The sequence below is a fragment of the Delphinus delphis genome, chromosome 15 (genome assembly GCF_949987515.2).
Source record: "Delphinus delphis chromosome 15, mDelDel1.2, whole genome shotgun sequence".
Taxonomy (NCBI): domain Eukaryota; kingdom Metazoa; phylum Chordata; class Mammalia; order Artiodactyla; family Delphinidae; genus Delphinus; species Delphinus delphis.
Genome location: NC_082697.1, coordinates 86,125,711 through 86,143,504, shown reverse-complemented (window position 1 = coordinate 86,143,504; position 17,794 = coordinate 86,125,711). Strand labels below are relative to the sequence as shown.

Sequence of the window (17,794 nt, the reverse complement as noted above, 5' to 3'; positions counted from 1 at the left end):
TTTGGCCCAGACTTCAGTCATTTGGCCATGCCTGACTACGAAGGACTCAGGAATGCAGTAGGGCCAAGTGCATGGGACCGACCAGCCGGGGTTTGCCACAGTGTGCCCAGTTCCAGGACACAAAGGCCACACGTGTCTGCTCGTGGCTTGTTGTTTTCACATGTTCTTGGTCATCTTTAAATGTGTGGTGATCACTGGCTTCAAAAACTTATATGTGGGGATTCTTGGAAGCCTAGGGTGAAGGGGCCCCCATCATTCCAAATTCACTGCTTGGAGTTCTCTGCCCAACCAGCTTACACATCCCTGGGTCTCAAATCAGTGAAAGGGCAGATCTGTAGCTCTGACTTCTCAGGAACTTGGTTGCATTTTGATTTTGCTTCTCTTAGCACCAAGTCCGTCTTATCTACGGTTCCCTGAGATTTGGAGCAGGATGGAGGGGGCAGGTTTAATTCTGAGTCATTAGTACCCTGAGAGCATAACTCTTCAGATTTTCAGTTTATTATTTTTGCTTTTTGAAGTATAGTTGATATATAATATTAGTTTCAGATGTACAACATAATGATTGAATATCTTTATATGTTATACTCTATTTAAAGTTATTATAAAATACTGGCTATAATCCCTGTGCTGTATAATATATCCTTGTAGATTATTTATTTTATATAGTAGTTTATACCTCTTAATGCCCTACCCCTATTTTGCCCCTCCCTCCTTCCCTCTCCCCACTGGTAACCACTAGTTTATTCTCTATGAGTGTTTTGTTATATCCATTTGTTACATTTTTCAGATTCCACATATAAGTGATAACATATAATATCTGTCTTTGTCTGACTTATTTAAGCTTAAAACCTTCCAGGTCTATCCATGTTGCTGCAAATGGACAAATATTCTTTTTTATGGCCGAGTCATATTCCAGTGTGTTTGTGTGTGTGTGTGTGTGTGTGTGTACTTATCCATTCATCTATTGATGGACACTTGGGTTGCTGTCACATCTTAGTTATTGTAAATAGTGCTGCTATGAACATTGGGGTGCATGTATCTTTTCAAATTAATGTTTTCATTTTTTCTAGATAATATACTCAAGAGTGGACTTGCCATACCATAGGGTAGTTTTATTTTTAGTTTTTTAAGAAACCTCCGTAATGTTCTCCATAGTGGCTGCACCAGTTTATATTCCCACCAACAGTGCACAAGGTTTCCCTTTTTCCACATCCTTGCCAACATTTATCATTTGTAGATTTCTTGATGGTAGCCATTTTGACAGGTGTGAGGTGGTATTTCATTGTGGTTGTGATTTGCATTTCTTTGATTAGCAATGTTGAGCATCTTTTCATGTGCCTGTTGGCCATCTATATATCTTCTTTGGAAAAAAATGTCTCTTCAGGACTTCCACCCATTTTTTAATTGGGTTATTTGTTTTTTTGGATGTTGAGTTGCATGAGTTGCTTATACATTTTGGATATTAACCCCTTATCGGTTATATCATTTGCAAATATTTTCTCCCGTTCAGTAGGTTGTCTTTTTGCTTTGTCAGTGGTTTTCTTTGCTGTGCAAAAGCTTGTAAGTTTATTAAGTCCCATTTGGTTATTTTTACTTTTGTTTCCTTTGCTTTAGGAGATAGATCCAAAAAAAAACCCCCAAAAAACTATGATTTATGTCAAAGAGTGTTCTGCCTATGTTTTCTTCAAGGAGTTTTATGGTTTGTGGTCTTACATTTAGGTTTTTAATCCATCTTCAGTTTATGTATATGATGTGAGAAAATGTAATAATTTAATTCTTTTACATGTAGCTGTCCAGCTTTCCCAGCACTGCTTATTGAAGAGATTGTCTTTTTCTTTCTTTTTTTTTTTAACATCTTTATTGGGGTATAATTGCTTTACAATGGTGTGTTAGTTTCTGCTTTATAACAAAGTGAATCAGTTATACGTATACATATGTTCCCATATCTCTTCCCTCTTGCGTCTCCCTCCCTCCCACCCTCCCTATCCCACCCCTTTTTCCATTGTACATTCTTGCCTCCTTTGTTGTAGATTAATTGACTATAAATGCATGGCTTCTCTATTCTGTTGTAGATTAATCGACCATTTCTGGACTCTGTTCTGTTTCATTGGTATACATGTCTGTTTTTGTGTCAGTACCATACTGTTTTAATTACTGTAGCTTTGTAGTATAGTCTGAAGTCAGGGAGTGTGATACCTCCAGCTTTGTTCTTTTTTCTCAAGATAATGTTGGCTATTCAGGGTCTTTTGTGCTTTCATATTAATTTTAGGATTATTTAGTCTATTTCTGTTAGAAATGTAATGTGTATTTTGATAGGAATTGCATTAAATCTGTAGACTGCTTTGGGTAATATGGACATTTTAACAATAATAATTATTCTAATCCGCGAACATGGGATATCTTTCCATTTCTTTTCTGTTTGGTTCAGCTAGGACTTCTAATACTATGTTAAATAGAAATGGCAAGAGTGGGCATCCTTGTCTTGTTCCTGATTTTAGAGGAAAAGCTTTCAGCTTTTCTCTGTTGAATATGATGTTAACTGTGGTTTTGTCATAAATGCCCTTTATTATGTTGAGATATGTTCCCTCTATACCAACTTTTATGATAGTTTGATTAATTGGTGTTGAATTTTGTTAAGTGCTTTTTCTGCATCTATTGAAATGATTATGTGAATTTTATCGTTCCTTTTGTTAATGTGGTGTATCACATTGGTTGATTTGCAGGTATTGAACCATCCTTGAACCCCTGGAATAAATCCTACTTGATCATGGTGTATGATCCTTTTTATATATATATTGTTGAATTTGGTTTGCTAATATTTTGTTGAGGATTTTTGCATCTATACTCTTCAGAGATTTTCTTTTTTCCTCCCTCCCTCCCTCCCTCCCTCTCGCTCTCCCTCTCTCCCTCCCTCGCTCCCTCCCTCCCTCCCTTCCTCCCTTCCTCCCTTCCTTCTTTCTTTTCTTGGTAGTGTCTTTGGTTTTGTTATCAGGGTAATGGTGGCCTCATAGAATGAATTTGAGAGTGTTTCCTCCTCTTCAATCTTTTGGAATAGTTTGAAAAGGATAGTTATTAGCTCTTCTTTATATGTTTGGCAGGATTCCCTTCTGAAGCTGTCCAGTCCTGGACTTTTGTTTGCTGAGAGTTTTTTGTTTTTGTTTTTGTTTTCAATTACAAATTCAGTTTCATTACTAGTGATTGGTTTGTTCATGTTGTCTGTTTCTTCCTGATTCAGTCTTGGAAGACTGTATGTTTCTAGAAATTTATCCTTTTTTTTTCTAGGTTGTCTAAGTTGTTGACATATAACTGTTCTTAGTATTCTCTTACGAATCTTTGTATCTCTGTGATACCGGTTGTTATTTCCCCTCTTTCATTTCTTATTTTGTTATTTGGGTCTTCTCTTTTTTTCTTCATGAGCCTGGCTAAAGGCTTATCAATTTTGTTAATCTTTTTAAAAAAACAGTTGTGGGTTTCATTGATCTTTTCTATTTATTTTAAAAATCTCTGTTGTATTTATTTTCTCTCTGATCCTTATTATTTCCCTCCTGCTGACTTTGGGCTTTGTGCTTCTTTTTAAATTTCTTTAGATGGTAGGTTAGCTTGTTTACTTGATATTTTTCTTATTTCTTGATATAGCCTGTACCACTATAAACTTCCCTCTTAGAACTGCTTACATTTGTGTTTTTATTTTCATTTGTCTCGAGATATTTTCTGATTTTCTGTGATTTCTTCATTGACCCATAGATTTTTTAGTAGCGTATTGTTTAGTCTCCACGTGTTTGTGTTTTTCCCATTTTTCTTCCTGTAACTGATTTCTGTTTTCTTACCATTGTGACTGGGAAAAAAGTGCTTGATATAGTTTCTATCCTCTTAAATTTGTTGAGACTTTTTTTGTGGCCTAGGATGTGATCTAGGCTGGAGAACATTCCATGTGCACTTGAAAAGAATGTGTATTCTTCTGTTTTTGGATGGAATGTCTGTAGATATCTATTAAGTCCAACTGATGTGTCATTGAAGACCACTGTGTCCTTATTGATTGTTTTGTATGGATGACTGTCCATTAATGTCAGTGGGTATTAAAGTCCACTACTGTTATTATATTATTGTCAATTTCTCCTTCTATGTCTGTTAGTAGTTGCATTATATACTTAGTTAACATTATATAATGTTAAAGGGATCACTACCAGAATAGGATATAACATTTGTTAACATATAACTTATATATATGTTAACAAATGTTATATCCTTTTCTGGTAGTGATCCCTTTAACATTATATAATGCCCTTCTTTGTCTTTTGTTATAGACTTTGTTTTAAAGTCTATTTTGTCTGATATAAGTATTGCTACCCTAATTTTCTTGTCATTTCCATTTGTGTGAAATATCTTTTTCCATCCCCTCGCTTTCAGTCTGTGTGTATTTTTAACTCTGAAATGAGTCTCTCATGAGCAGCGTATAGAAGGGTCTTTTTTTAAATCCAGTCAGCTACCCTAAGTCTTTTGATTGGAGCATTTAGTCCATTGACATTTAAAGTGATTATTGGTAGGTATGTACTTATTACTATTTTGTTACTTGTTCTCTGGTTGTTTTTGTAGTTGATCTCTGTTCTGTTCTTCTTCTCTTAGTAGCTTCCCTTGTGGTTTGATGATTTTCTTTGGTGGTATGTTTGTGTTCCTTTCTTTGTCGTTTTTGTGTATATATTGTAGGTTTTGATTTGTGGTTACCATGGTATTCATATATGTTGACCTATAACGTTATCTACTTGTTTTAAAATGATAGTCATTTAAGTTCAAACACATTCTAAAAGATCTGTTTTTCACTCTTCTCCCCCACGTTTTATGTTTTTGATGTCATATTTTACATCTTCATGTTTATTCTTTAACTGTTTACTGTAGTTATAGTTGATTTTATAATTTTTTTGTTTTTAATCTTCATACTATCCTTTTTATAAACTTATTTGTTTATTTATTTATGGCTGCGTTGGGTCCTTGCTGCTGTGCGCAGGCTCTCTCTAGTTGCGGTGAGCAGGGACCACTCCTCGTTGCGGTGCGTGGGCCTCTCATTGTGGTGGATTCTCTTGTTGAGGAGCACGGGCCCTAGGTGCACAGGCCTCAGCAGCCGTGGCACACGGGCTCAGTAGTTGTGGCTCACGGGCTCTAGAGCGCAGGCTCAGCAGTTGTGGCACACAGGCTTAGTTGCTCCGCAGCATGTGGGATCTTCCTGGACCAGGGATCGAACCTGTGTCCCCTGCATTGGCAGGCAGACTCCCAACCAGGGAAGTCCCCTCTTCATACTATCTTATTTAATTGGTTGATCCACAGCCTTTTCTATGTATTTGCCTTTACTAGTAGGATTTTTTCTTCCTATAGATTCTTCTTGTTGTAACCTTTTCTTTTCCACCTAGAAAAGACCCTTTAACATTTTGGGGGGGTTGGTTTAGTATTGATGAACTCTTAGCTTTTGCTTTTCTGAGTTCTTTACTTCTCTTTCACTCCCTTCTGGCTTTTCAAAGTTTCTGCAGAAAAATCAGCTGATAGCCTTATAGGGATTCCCTTGTGTGTGACTTTTTTTTTCTCTTGCTGCCTTTAGAATTCTTTCTTTAACTTTTACCATTTTAATTACGATATGTCTTGGTGTGGGTTTCTTTGGGTTCATCTTGTTTGGGACTCTCTGTGATTCCTGTACCTGGATATCTGTTTCCTTTTTCAGGTTCAGGAAGATTTCAGCCATAATTTCATCAAATACATTTTCAACTCAAGTCTCCTTCTGGGACTCCTTTAATGCAAATGTTAGTATGTTTGATGTCCCAAAGGTCCCTTAAACTGTTCTCTTTTTTTTTTTAATGTGTTTTTCTTTTTGCTGTTCTGATTGGGTGATTTCCATTATTCTATCTTTCACATCATTTATGCATTCTTCTGTTATCACCTAGTCTGCTATTAATTCCTTCTGTGTGTGTTTTTCATTTTCTTTATAGTATTCTTCAGTTCTGACTGTTTTCTTTTTCTATTTTCTGGTTTCTTGTTAAAATTTTAACTGCATTCATTTATTTTTTTCCCCAGATCAGTTAACATTCTTATCACTAATGCTTTGAACTCTTTATCTGGTAAGTTATTTGTCTCTGTTTGATTAGTTGTTATTTTAGTTTTTTTCTTGTTCTTTCATTTCAAACACATTCCTCTGTCTTCTCATTTTGCTTAGTTTTCTATGTCTTTGAAATTAGGTGAAGCAGTTACCTATCCCAGTCTTTAAGGCATGTCCCCATGTGGGAGCGTCCCTGTACGGTCTGCATGTGCCCGTTGGCTTTGCTGGGAGAGCTGGAGCTGAAGTGGGCAAGAGTCATGTCTTCCCCCAGGCTGTGCTGGCAGCTGTCGCCTTGGTAGGGGGTGTGGCTGGAGATGTCAAGGGGCTGGAGCCAGAGCCAGGTGTGAGCTGGAGCTTCTCGTCTGTTCAGTGGCCATGACTGCCCTGTCAGGGCGGGTCCCAGTTTGCTGGAGCAGCTGTCCTGAGGGTCGGGTCCAAGCTGGTTCTGTTCCAAGTGTGCGCTCTCCCCGCTCCCAGCAGCGGCATCTTTGCCCCCAAAGGGGAAGCAGTGCTGGAGCAAGAGGGGCCGGAGCAGGTGCTCAGCTCGGGTGGGGGGCGGGGGCTGGGGCGGGGTGGGGGCGGCTGGGACGGGGGCTGGGCCGTGTGCTGGGGCAGGGGCTGCAGCTTGTGCTAGGGCGGGGGCTGGGGCGGGGCTGGGGCGATCCCGGGCAAGCAGCCAGAGCCCCGGGCAGGCTTCATCTGCTTCCTCCGCCTTATTCCAGGAGTAAGCAAGCCGGCGCCCACGCCTCACGAGTGGAGTCTGGGCTTCTTACAGCCCTGCCGTTAGTCCCACTGGTGTTCAAACCAGCCATGGTGACTCATTGTCTCGGTGTGGATCCTCAAGGCTGGGGTGCCCCAATATGTGGTCTGAACCACTCACTCCCCAGGGAGGAACTCCAAGCCCATGCAATCCCCCTCCTCCTCTGTGTCCCCTCCCAGGGGCACGAGCCCTGACGTGATCGCTTTTCTTCCCTTCCTTCCCGAGTCCGTACGCATCTTTCTCACAGCCTTGGTAGCACAGGAGTCTCTGCCAGTCTCCAGTTTGCTTTCAGTGGGAATTGCTCCTCATGTAGCTGTGTTTCTGACGTGTTCATGCTGGGAGGTGAGCTCCGTGTCCCCCTCCTGTGCCATCTTGCTCTCCTCCTCCAGGTTTTCAGTTGAAGGTCTGCTGGGTGTTCTGTGATACTCCCCACTTGGACAGGACTGGCCCTGGCTTCTGTCCCTTTACCCCGTGAGGTCACAGAATGAGCTTTGGTTGGTGTGCCTGACCAAGGTGCAGCAGCTGTATGCCAGCACTGTTGCCATGCAGATATGTTTTCCCAGTGGAAGCAGGCTAGATTATCTGGGCCAGCCGTCTCACTGAAAACAATGAGAAGTGCTGGGTAAAGTACTTAAAACCATCAGTTTAGGAACACTGAAGTGCTGACAAGAGAGTGGGGGAAATTGGATGACTCATATACAGGCCCCTGTAAGAGGGGCCCTGGCTCTCAGCTCAGGGAGGGAGGGGGCCCTGCCCCTCAGATGCCCCAGCGGGCAGTAACACTGATCAACAGTCCTTAGTGAATAGGGACTGAAAAATCACTCCAATAATGACCTAATAGGTGCAGTTACCCAGGAAGTAAAGTGTTTCCAAACAGGTGTCCAAGAGGAGAAAAGCAGAAAGCTCTGACCCAGCCAGGTTCTGTGGCCATGCTCACCTGCTCCTGCCTGTGACAGGCCTTGGGCAGGTCACCTAGCCTCTCCCACCTGTAAGGGGGGCCCCATAAAGCTGCCGTCTCAGTGCTGCAGACTCCTAGAAGGCAGAGGTGGTCATCTCCCTCCCTAGGTTCCAGCACAAGGCTGGCACACAGCAGATCTGTGTACAGCTCACGTGCTCCAGCCCAGCCCTCAGCATGTTGGGGGAGCTTGTAGGGCACTCAGCATGTGCTGATTGCATGAGGTTGGGTGGCTGCTGGCCAGGGCCCTTGGAGGAGGGTGTATCTGTTAGCTATTGCTGTGTAACAAACAATCTCAGGTCAGTAACAAAACAACATTTTATTGTTTCTGAAGGGTCTGCGGGCTAACCTGGCAGGACTGTTGCTCTGGGCTTGCTCTCTTGCATCTGTGGTGGGTTCGCTGGGGGGTAGCTGGTCTAGAGTGGGCTCAGCTAGGATGACCCATATGTTCTCTCACCTTCCAGCAGACTAGCCCATGAGAGAGCAGGCGGAAGCACGTCATCCTTGAGGCCTAAGTTCAGAACTGGCGTAGCGTCACTCTGTCACCTTTTATTAACCAAAGCAAGTTACAGGGCAGGCTCAGATTCAAGGGTGGGGAAGAGGCTCCCCTACTTCACAGGAGTTGCAGCAAAGGGAATGATGGTTCAGGGAGGGTTGCAGAATCAGGGTTGCTTTTGCAATTGATCTACAGAGGGGGAGCCCAGCGTCCTTGCCCCATGTGGGCAGAAGGTGGGCGGCTAGGCCTTGGTGCTCAGGGAGCCAATGACCTGTCTGGGATGGGCTCTCAGCTGGGCAGTGGGACAACAGTCCAGCCTCAGGACATGACCATGAGCTCTTGTGAGCCAGGCCTACTCCTCAGGCAGCTTTGTAGCCAGCGTACAAGGTTTGTTGAATGGCTGAGCGACTTACGTCCTGGAGCAGGTAGCCCAGAAGAAGTCCTGGAGCCTCTTCTCAGATGCAGGCCTAGTTCAGGGTGGGGCGGGGGTGGTGTCTCCACTTATGGGAACACCCGCCCTTGCCTGCCTGGGAGCCTGAGGACGCAGAGACCTCGAGTCTCGTCCCTTCCACGGAGGCCGTCTTCCCTGCACTCCACTGCTCCTGTCAGAGCCAAGATGTGTCGCCATGGAAACTGCTTGGCAAACATGCCGCAGGCAGAGGCGGCAAACAGCAGCTCCGCGCCTGTTGGAGTGAGGGTGGGGGGACGGCGTGAGCAAGGCCGCCTGGCTGTGCGTGTGACTGTGGGGGGGTGAGTGCTCGGGGCAGCGCGTGCTGGGAGGGAGTGGGAGCACGCACGCGTGTGCACGTGTGTGCCGGGGGCAGGTGTGTCCGTGTGGGTGCGCTCGGAGTGCCGTGCAGGCAGGGATGCTGGCTGTGCGCAGGGACGTGCGTGCTGTGCTGTGACGCGTGGCAGCACAGCCACCTGGGCTGAGCGCTCGCTATGGGCTGGGCGTTGCACTAGGTGCTACCAGGAACACCCGCAACCCCCAGCGTGCAGCTGCGGGCCGAAGACAGACACTGGCCAGGTAATCGTGTCGATGGAAGCGCGTGACTGGAGGGCTTCTGGGAAGAAGCAACCGTGGGACCTGAAACCTAAGTGTGCAGAGGGAGTCCTCCCTGTGAAGGGGAGGGGGACGGGTGCTTCAGGTGGGGGCCTGGCTGGCTGGCAGAGACCTGGAGGTGAGACGGGGCAGGAGAGGGGAGGGGCTGGAGCAGATGGGGAGGGCAGCCGGGGGTGGGGGGAGCCGGAGCCCTATGGCACCCCCATGAGGTTGGGGCTTACCCTAATTTGGGAATCCCAGCTGGGGTTGCAGGGTGCCGAGGTACCTTCTAGGTAGAGGAGCCCCAGAGGGAGGAAGGGTGGTGAGGGGCTCAGACAGAGCCGGGGCGGCTGACAGCTGGTAAGGGTGTGGTGTGATGGGTGGGTGGCCAGGGCCCTCAGGGGCTCCGTGGGAAGGTTGGGCTTCAACCTAAGAGCAAGGGGAGTCCTTGAAAGGCTTCTGTGGCCACATGGCTTCACCTGGCTCTGGATGTGTGGCTTGGAAGGGGCCACGGGAGGCCTGAGCCGTCATCCAGGTGAGGCCAGGTGCCTGGCCTGGGGCTGTGGGCAGTCGAGAGAGATTCCAGCGGCTGACCAGATGCAGCCTGGCCTCTTCAGGCCGACTCTGCCTCCACCTGGGACCCTCCCCGCATCGCCTTCCCTGACCACCCTCCCCCCACTCCTGTGCCTGCTTGCAGAAGCTTCTGGATCAGGGGTTCTGAGGACTCAAACCGGCTGCAAAGCTGGGACCCCCTCAGGCAGGGTTTGGTGTGGCCAGGGCCCTGTCTCCTCACAGGCCTGCCCAGGACAGCCCACCACCTAGGGGTCTGCTCCCACTAGATGCTGGGCCTCCCCGGGTCTCTCTAGTGGGGCAAGCAGGGGCAGGTCATCTCTGGGAGTGAGAACATCCCAAATCCCAGTGCTGTGGCCTCAGGTGGGTCCCCTGGCCAGATCACCACAGCCTGAGCCTTCGAGACCCCTGTGTCCACCACACACGAGCTGGGCCACTTGTGCCAGGCAGGGTGCCTTGAGGTCAGGAACCTTCCAGAACGCTGATGGCATTCCTCCCCACGATGCCCTCGTCCTGGCTGATCCCGTCAGCCCCTGTGACCACCCAGGAGGGGGTGGGATGGCCACGTCCTACGGTCGAGGGAATGGGGGGCAGGAGGGGAGGCAGCCAGTCTGTCTGGAGTCACCGCTGTCACGGCTGAGCAGGATGCAGGCTCAGTCCTGGAACTGCCTGCGACTGCCCTGCTCTGGGCACCTGAGAATGGAGCTGCTGTTGTTGTTGGGGACCACATGCAGGGACTGTGGCTGCCCGCAGCCCAAATGGGTGGCACGCAGGTACGAGGGGAACGTCTTCAGGTGCCCAGAGTGCAGGCTGACCTGCCGGGACGGGTGTCGCTAGGCGTGGGGCACATCCCGAGGAGAGCGTGTGTGCTCCGGGAGATGTCTCAGAGGCCCCGGCCCGCTTCTCTGTTTCCGTTCAAGAAGCGGCACGTGGGGGTCCTCTCTGGTCCGCTGACCGCACAAACCACAGTGGGGAAGAGAACGAGGCAGAGGGAGGGAGCAAGATGCCCAGGAGGTGGCGACAGACGCAGATGCAAAGAGGGGGGTCCGTCCCCTGGATGCCGAGGACCCCCATTCCCGCTCCAACATTTGCTGAGCCTGTGGAACCCGGGCGGTGGGGACGACTGGTGCTGCCGCCAGGAGGGGCTGGGCCAGGCTGGGGCCCCGCCTCACCTCGATCCCGCGCCCGCAGGAGGGCCGTTCTCCTGCTGGGGTGCGGGCCAAGCCCACTCATCCGGCCTCTAACGCCAGGGGCTTCTGTCCCCCAGGCCTGAGGGGAGCCCCAGCCGGCCCTGAGCTCTGCGGGTGAGGTCCCAGGGCGCCCAGTGTGGGCTGGCACTCAGGAACCGGTCTCTTTCTTCCTTCCTTCCTCCCTTCCTTCCTTTCCTTCCTTTCCTTTCTTTTCTTTTCTTTCTTTTTTTTCCTTCTTTATTACAGAGAAAATATTTTTATTTATTTAACATCGTTATTGGAGTATAATTGCTTTACAATGTTGTGTTAGTTTCTGCTGTATAACAAGAAATAGTCAATTTAAGATTGGCTGCTGGGTGGTTCCCCAGGAGGCCATGACCTGGGGGAGGCCTCGACTCGCATCCCTGCCCATCCAAGCAGACCCCAAGCCCCCCAGGTCCGAGGTCCTCCCTATGACCCCCCACCTGGGCCCTGGCTCAGCCCCCATCACCTCCCACCTGAACGTCACCTGCCTGACCCCTCCCCCCCACTGCTCCCAGGTGCCCTAGTGAAAGGTGGGGAAACGCCTGCTTGGGCCATCTGGGCCCCCTTGGCCTTGTTCCGGTTCCCTGACCCGCCCCCTCCCCGGCTCTCACCTCCCCCAGATAGCCCTGCTGCATGGAGCCCTGCACTCCTGACACCTGACCACCGACGACTCCACTCCCCACAGGCCCTGCCCACCCTGACGTCCAGGCCTCTGCCCATGCTGTCCCTTCTGGCCGGCAGGACCCCTACCTCTGCCCGGAGACCGCAGCTCAGCTTATCTTGCCCATCTCACATGGCACGAGCCTCTCAGCCCCTCCTTCCTCCTCTGCCCGCACGCGATGTCTGTTCTCCCCCTTGTCTGCCGCCCGTGGACAGAAGGGAAGCGCCGTGTCCCCCAAGCACAGCACCTGGCACACGGCGGGTGTCTAAGTGTTGGCTGGATGAGTGGCTGCCGTGTTCTGAGGACCTACCGAGTGCTGACAACATTCTGGATGTTTTCCTGACCCGTATAACAACCATATGAAGCATTTTCTTATTTTCCAACTTGCATTAGATTCCTGAGGCTGCCGTAACAAATGACTGTAAACGGAGCGGCAGGGGAGGGGAGGAGCTTAAAACAACAGAAATTAATTTTCTTAAATAAATTTCTAGAGGCTGGAAGTCCAAAATCAAGGTGTTGGCAGGGCCACCCTCCTTCCAGAGGTTCCAGGGAGGATCCTTCCTGCCTCTTTCAGCTTCGGGTGGCTCTGGGGTCTCTTGGCTTGTGGCCACATCCTCCACGTCTGCCTTTGGTGTCACCTGGCTTTCCTCCCTCTGTGTCTCTCCTCTTCTGTCTCTTAGGATGCCCCTCCGACTGGATTTATTTATTTATTTATATTTTAAACTTTTATCTTTTAAAACACATTTTATTGAATTGTACTTGATTTACAACGCTGTGTTAATTTCTGCTGTATAGCCTAGTCAGTTATACACATATATATTCTTTTTCATATTCGTTTCCATTATGGTTTATTACAGGACATTGAATATAGTTCCCTGAGCTGTACAGTAGGACCTTGTTGTTTACTCATCCTATATGTACTAGTTTGCATCTGCTAATCCCAAACTCCCGATCCTTCCCTCCCCCACCTCCCTCCCCCACCTCCCTCCCCCATGGCAACCACAAGTCTGTTCTCTGTATTTGTGAGTCTGTTTTGTAGATAGGTTCATTTGTGTCTTATTTTAGATTCCACATATAAGTGATATCATATGGTATTTGTCTTTCTCTTTCTGACTTACTTCGCCTAGTATGATAATCTCTAGGTCCATCCATGTTGCTGCAAATGGCATTATTTCGTTTTTTTAATGGCTGAGTAATATTCCATTGTGTGTGTATATACACATATCTTCTTTATCCATTCATCTGTCGATGGACACTTAGGTTGTTTCCACATCTCGACTATCGTGAATAGTGCTGCTATGAACATAGAGGTGCACGTATCTTTTCGAGTTACAGATTTGTCTGAATATATGCCTGGGAGTGGGATTGCAGGATCATACGGCAGCTCTATTTTTAGTTTTCTGAGGAACCTCCACGCTATTCTCCATAATGGTTGTACCAATTTACATTCCCACCCACAGTGTAGGAGGTTTCCCCTTTCCCCACCCCCTCTTCAACATTTATTATTTGTAGACTTTCTGATGATGGCTGTTCTGACCTGTGAGAGGTGGAACCTCAGTGTTGTCCGCCATTGGATTTAGGGCCCACCACAGGCCAGGATGATCTCATCTTGAGGTTCTTACCGTAATTACATCTGCAAAGACCATTATTCCAAATAAGATCCCATTCTGGGGGCCTGGGTGGGCACATCTTTTGGGGGCCTCTGTTCAACTGTGGGGAAACTGAGGTGCAATGGGGTGTGGCACCTTCTCATTGGGCTGAAGGGACAGGAGACCCCGTATCACTGCCCATTTCTAGATCTGGCTGTAGCAAGGTGGCTTCACAAGAGAGGTCTGGGGACTGAGATGCACGTGTCCTGTGTGCAGGGGATGGACTGCCTGGCCACTGGCTGCCTGAAGCCTCATCTGGCCCTGGGCTGGGCGTCCGTAGGCCGCCTCTCCTTTCTGGGGGCCCTGGCACTAGGCATCCCCCAACTTAGGGCGAGGATCCTTCTGGGTGAACAGGGGGCTCGCCTGGATTTCCAACTTCATGTGCTAACTGGGCAGCTGAAAGGAGATGTCACCCCAGGCTTGATAGGTAATTACTCTTCCAGTTCCTGTCTCTTCCTGGCCACACCAGGGATGGGGCAGGTGGGGAGGTGGGTATCCCACGCCTTCTGTGTAATAACCAGTTTTGGGACAGAACACCAAGCATTTCTCAGGTTCCGAGTTCTCGGTCCCCCACAGTAATAAATTGGAAAATCCTGGTAGCTACACGTGTTAAAAGTGTAGGCCTGGGCTTCCCTGGTGGCACAGTGGTTGAGAGTCCGCCTGCCGATGCAGGGGACACGGGTTCGTGCCCTGGTCCGGGAATAGCCCACATGCCGCGGAGCGGCTGGGCCCGTGAGCCATGGCCGCTGAGCCTGCGCGTCCGGAGCCTGTGCTCCGCAACGGGAGAGGCCACAGCAGTGAGAGGCACGCTTAACGCAAAAAAAAAAAAAAAAGTGTAGGCTTGTGACCCGCAATCTGCAGGAATTTATCCTAAGGGGGGAAAATCAGAAACCTGTGTAACGAAGATTTATGAAAACAAGATTATCACAGTGATATAGATATAGATATACTATTTATATTATATATATACATTATTTTACATAATATATATATTATTTTTTATAATATATATCATGTAAAATAGTGAGAAACTGGGAAAACCCAAAGTGTCACAAGCCAGGTGAATCCTCCATGAAGCAAAACAGTGCAGACAACACAATGAGGACGCCAGTCCTGGGCTATTGGCCGGGAAGGGTGTCATGTGACACAGCCTCCGGCAGAACGGAACACTGTATTTACATGTTGAGAGAAAAATTATTTGAAGGATGTCTGACAAAAAGGCAGAGAGGTGACCTCCTGATGCTTGGATTATGGGATCTTTCTTTTTTTTTAAGTTTTTTAGAATTTTCCAAATCTTCTACAATGGACATCTATTGTTGTAGCATCATTTCTTAAGGCTTAAACAGAATTCCCTTGCAGTGCCAGGGATGACGGTGACACATCCCTCAGCCATCCGTGGGGGCATTTCTCCTGAATGAGGCTGGGCAGGCAGGGGTGGGCGGCCCTGCCGGGAAGGCCTGGAAGCTGGCAGCCCAGAGCTGGGGTAGCATTCGGCTCAAAGGAAGCCCTTATCATAAAGGGTTCCAAAGAGGCAAAGGGCAGCTGGAGGAAGTCTCCCCGTTGGGGCCGGAGCGATAATGCCGGCCCTCATGGCCGGGCTCCTCCCTGTGCTGGGGGTCCTCTCCCGTCTTGGGGCACCGGGCGGAGGAGCACCGTCCTCATCCCGCTGGCTGTGGGGACTGGACAGGAGTATGCTGACCAGCCACTGTGACCTAGAGATGGGACAAATGGTGGCCCTCGCTCAAGGCGCATGTCCTGAGACTGAGCCCTCCCTCCCTCTGGCTGACTCTCCCTCTGCCCTGTCCCCCAAGACAGGACCCTAGTGGGACAGAGACCTCACGGAAGCCGGGCAGGCAGTTCCTCACCTCCCAGAGTGCAGGGGAAGCTTCTCCAGGAGGCGGGAGATGCTTCCCGGCTACCCAGGGGACCCTGGCGTGACATGGGGTGCCTGTCCCCCGCCTCACCTGTTCACTGCGCCTCCTTGGTCCTAACCTGGAGCCCAGTGGAGAGTCGGGACCCAGAATAGCAGCTGTTGAATTAACAGCCGTCTGCCTGGGTCTCACAGATGGGAGGAAACCAGGGGTGAAGTGTGCGGCTCGGCTTGTGTGGGTGATGGGACCCTCACTCTGCTCTGTGCATCTGCCTGTAACGGCCGGCCCACCTGCACGTCTCGGGACATCAGTGCACTGTCAGGAAGGCCTGATGACCCTGGGGCTGGGGAGGGAGCAGCGGGCTGTCTAGTCTCCCTTGCTTAGGGAAGCTCAACGGGGAGCAGACCCGGGGGGGGGGGGGGCGGGGTTGGGGGGAGGGTGGGCGGTGCCAGGCCTTCTCTGCTGTGGGACCAGGCCAGAGCCCGGGAGGGGACAAGGTGACTCATGGCTGGAGCACTGCCCACTTCCCTCTGGGATGGGCAGCCTGGAGGCGTTCTGGGGCTCTTTCGGGGCTCCCCAGACCAACGCTTCCAGGGCAGGTGGCCTGAGAGCGGCTGAGTGTCAGTCAGATGGGGACCAACATGGTCGCCCCCACCTCTCCCCCCGGTTCCACAGACACCACAGGGATCACTGACACCTTGTGAGCAAACAGCTCAAAGACAGGGGGTGACTTTTCCTGGTCCAGCAGCTTGAGTAGCTGATCCAGAGCCCAGATGTTTGACCGCTGACCCTGTGGCCCCGGGCGCTTCTTACACCTCCCTGGGCTGCTGGGAAGTCCTTGCAAAATCCTCCCAGACAGGACTGTCCTCGGGCAAGGTTTTCTGGGGGCGGTGCACAGCAGAAACCCCCTGAAAGGCACTCAGGGTCACAGAGACTCGGGCAGCTTCCAGCTCTCAGGAAGCCCCCGCAACCCTGCCTTCTAGACCTTCCCCCTCTGCACTGGGGTCCTGGGCTCTGTGCCGATGAAAGGGGAGCCGTGCAGGGGGTGCAGGAAAGGCCACGGGGCCTGTGGCCTGAACCGCATGCTCTGTCAGGAGTGAGGACACAGGACAGGGCCCCGTGCACTGTGGGTCCCCGCGCTGAGCTGTGGAGAGGAGGAAGGAGGGAACCCTGAGCAGCTGCCCCTGCCCTCGCTCGGCGGCCTGAGGAGAACGATGAAAAGCACAGAGGCCGCCGAGCCTCCTAGGGCCCAGGCACGTCCCTCTGTATCTCAGCAGCTGATGGACGCTGCTCTAGAGGAGCACGGTGCGGCTCAGAGGGCCAAACGCCTCCACCTCCGTCAGCATCCGCCCTGCCACGTGGGGATGTCCCCGCGGCTGTGCCGGCCCCCCGGGAGCTGCACAGCGAAATCCTGACTTCGAGGCGGGAGACACGGCAGGCGGGCCACAGGCTGATGGCCTTGCAACGTGGTGGCAGGAGCACAGGGCCCTTCTCAGGGGACAAGGGGACCCAGAGACAGCGTGTGGTAGGAGCTCCCTGGACAAGGGCTGCCTGCCTTTCATCTCTGGGGATAAAGGCCGCCTGGACCCTCTCTGAGGACCCACGGCGTTCGTGCTGCCAGCGCGTGCCGAGCACAGAGCCCGTGCTGCTCCCCTGGCCAGGCGCTGGGCCCCCGCCCTCACCGGCGCTGGGGGTCCTCAGCCCCGGCCCTGCCGTCTGCACGGGCCTGTCACTTCCCCTGCCTCCTCAGAGATTCATCTGTGAAATGGGGACAAAAAGGACAGTTACCTCCCAGACTTGAGATAGCACGTGTACAGCATTTAGTATATTGCGCCCGGCGTATAAACGCTTCTAAGATCATCACTACATCTTAATAGGGAGGCCGCCAAATGGAGGGGAAGTTCCCGGGGAACCAGTGACGACAGGGCTGGGCTGTGCGTCATGTGCTGGAGCCGTGCCCGCACAGTGCTGAGGTGACCCTGATGCCAGCCCCTTTCCTGGGCAGCTCTCGTTACCTGTATGACCTGAGGGCCTTAGCTGGGCAGCGCCGCTCTACTTCTCTCACCTGGGCAGCGCCGCTTTCCCTCTCTCACCTGGGCAGCGCCGCTTTCCCTCTCTCACCTGCTTTGGCTTTAGCGTCTCAGGCCCCGCCTCTACCCCAGGTGTTTCTGGGAGGGTCAGGGGCGTCGCAAGCGCGCTTTACAAGGAGTCAGCAGAGGTCGGAGCCCATGTCTGAGGACCGGGGACTTCTGCCAGCACTCTGCCCACTGGTGGCCCGCGCGTGATGCACCCATAGCAGCAGGAGGGGGTGTGGCGCCCACGGCCAGGCGGCGCGTTACACTTTCCGCCGGGTCCCGCCTCGGTCCCGGCCCCTCGGTGCTGACGTCACGCGGAGACCTCCCCGATTTCCGTGGCCCACGCCGCGTGCCCACGCTGCCCCCCCGCCTGGCACCGCCTCTGCCGGCTCCCGAGGGCGCAAACTGCGAGGTAGGGGCGC

At 50.7% G+C, this 17,794-nt stretch overlaps 1 protein-coding gene across 3 annotated transcripts in view; it reads left to right on the top strand.

Moving 5' to 3' along the window:
- Positions 1–9,139: 9,139 nt before the first annotated feature.
- Positions 9,140–17,794, top strand: part of AMZ1 (archaelysin family metallopeptidase 1) — a 32,612-nt gene continuing 23,957 nt past the window's right edge. For 2 of the 3 annotated variants that reach the window (XM_060032525.1, XM_060032522.1), the window contains exon 1: positions 9,140–9,317. The gene's annotated coding sequence lies outside the window, so the exon portion shown is untranslated. Of the gene's footprint in view, positions 9,318–17,529; positions 17,785–17,794 lie in introns of those variants that run through there. The other variant, XM_060032523.1, reaches the window with a different exon arrangement.